At 41.6% G+C, this 2,500-nt stretch overlaps 1 pseudogene; it reads right to left on the bottom strand.

The window, feature by feature from the left end:
* LOC138053502 (uncharacterized) overlaps positions 1 to 2,500 on the bottom strand; it is a 10,127-nt pseudogene that overhangs the window by 7,219 nt on the left and 408 nt on the right.

The raw sequence follows: 2,500 nt of genomic DNA, 5'->3' as shown, positions 1-2,500 counted from the left end.
GGGTAGCGTGACCGCAAAATAAGCCATTTGAAATGCTGGCAGGGCCAACAGCCAGAAGATCAGCGAATAGAAACGTGTATCCAGGGGGAGCAATGTAAAGACAGCCGACCACAATGATTGCTGGCCCTATCCAGCATACTATGGATTGTATAAAGTGAATTCTAGTGGGGTGCTTGAAGACTCCTTTTCTGTGATGAATAATGACTGCATAAGTGTTTGCGATGAAACCACATCGCCCAGAATGAAAGCGCCAGGCCGAAGAAGTGGGAGGTAGCACCTGGAATATGCGAGAAAACAAATCAGCTTCATGCCATCGAACCCGAACCCTAAAAAATGCCATCGTTTGGCCTCCCGTCGCCGACAGTAGGGAGTTTAAGATCTATGACGGCGACGTCCACGAAAACGTCACCTCAAAATATAACTTTGCACTTTCGCAAGTCTTTCGCGCGATTATTCTATCTCGTTTACGTCGCACAATGTGGGCGAAGTATCATTGAAATAATTTAAGTACAAGCGGTTTCCAAGTAAAATAGAGAATGGAAAAATTCAGAATCGATTATCTTTACTTTAAAATCTCTCGGGTGCCACCGTTGAAATAATTGTGACGTGTTGCGGTTGCCCTGTTGTTCGGACACAGAGAGCTTTTTAGAACAACCGTAAACATGACAGTTATTCAAGATGGCGGCGCTCGGGAAATTTAAAAACCGAAATAAGCCGAAATATTTCAGTTACAAACGCTTTATTGGAAAAATGTGATAGTAAACATTCTTTCCTGTGGTTTCACTGAAGCCATTTTGTGTTGGAGTGGAGGCTTTCCTTTATCAAATACGTATTCGCAATAAGACGTGTATAGTATAAAGATGCAAAACGCTGACCATAAGCACAATTTTAAGCATTGTTAATATGTTATTGGTTTGTTGAACTGAAGGGTTCCAGAGCATTCCAAGAAGTTTAACAACAACGAGCGGCAAAAAGGTTGAGACTTCCCCTCCTCTTAATGTTTCCATCTAACCCCCTCCTCCTCAGGCAATTTTTTTGTTGTTTTTTTTTTAATCACTAAGATTTCATTTTTTCCGTTACCAACAGCGAATGGGGGAGGGAGGGAGAGGAGGGAACTGCAAGTGGAAAATGTAACGAAATGGAGAAGCGATTCCTCTCACTTATCTGGATAATTTAAGCAATTGTCTCTTATAGTAGACACCTGAAAAATTCTGGACCCGGTTGTTCAAAAGCCAATTAAAGCTAATCCCAGATTAAAGAAATAACCAAGTAGTTTATTTCTCAACTCCCAAATGCTGTTCAACGCTGATATTCGGCAAAACTTTACATTAGAAGAAGTCAATCTTAAACAACAAAAATGAGCAAAACAAACTTTCACCAAAAAGTTGAAAACATAAAACAGACATTTGCACTAATCCTGGATTAAGTTATTCGGCTTTCGAACAATCGAACCCAGGTGTCTCCAAAGGGGTCCGAACCCATGACCCTCGCAACGCTGGTGCAATCCTCATAACACCACCCCGGTGTGGCTAGCACATCACCCATGCGTACAACCATTTCACCCGGTTAATTGGCACCATAGACAACTGTTTCGGCCTTGTTGGGCCTCATCAGCTGGCCAACTTACCAGGCGTGTGTTTTAAGGCACCCCTTTAAGTGGCAATTTCACTTGGTTGTGCTCATGCGTGATGTATCGGCCACAACGGGTTGGTGTTATGGTATGTTCACCTTGCTTTTAATGCTTTTCCTAAGACACGGAATTCCTCTTTTCAGGCTTACCTGAGATAATGACGGTATAAGAGGAGTGACCGCCCGGTTTCCAATACAACTCCTCACGGCAAAAGGATTTACCGAGTCCAATGCGTATAGGGAGCATCCTGCAGAAAGCTAGTAAGATAAAAAAAAATCCAATTAAACTTATAAGCGATGGACTTTGCGATCAAACTGTATAAACTAATTAGGATAGTACGCGCACTCTCATTGGTCAATGGCTGTGGTTTAGATGAGAGTATGTAAACACGGCTGTGACATCACACGAATTTTTGATTGGTAATTCGGAATCCGAGATAACGACGGGATATCGATGTGTAGATAATTCCTGCACCAAAAAAAATATGCTTTACCGTTTAAACCCCCCAAATCACTTTTTTATGTGCTACATAAGATACGTGTTGTTAGCAAGCCGAGTAGTCATTTGATTCACGGCCGAAGTAGAGCTTGACGCTTAGGTCTAATTCGTGACGTAAGCGAAACAAAGCAGTCATGTGATTCATGACCGAGCTAATGCTAGAAGCATGGGTCTGTTCTTAAGGAGACACACTTGTTTGTATTTCTCTTTTTAAAATGATCATATACCTCATTAACTGCATTGAATCGGATGGGTAAGAACCCAAGGATAATTTTTGAGCATCACGCAAACTACATATTAAGGGCGCCAAATTGATTATTACTTTGTAAATTGTTCCTCGTTTGAAAAGAAGAAAATACAGGTTCCAACCTG

This window comes from Montipora capricornis, chromosome 1, assembly GCF_036669925.1.
Source record: "Montipora capricornis isolate CH-2021 chromosome 1, ASM3666992v2, whole genome shotgun sequence".
Lineage (NCBI taxonomy): Eukaryota > Metazoa > Cnidaria > Anthozoa > Scleractinia > Acroporidae > Montipora > Montipora capricornis.
Note: the sequence above shows the minus strand (reverse complement) of the source record. Positions and strands in the feature narration are given on the sequence as shown.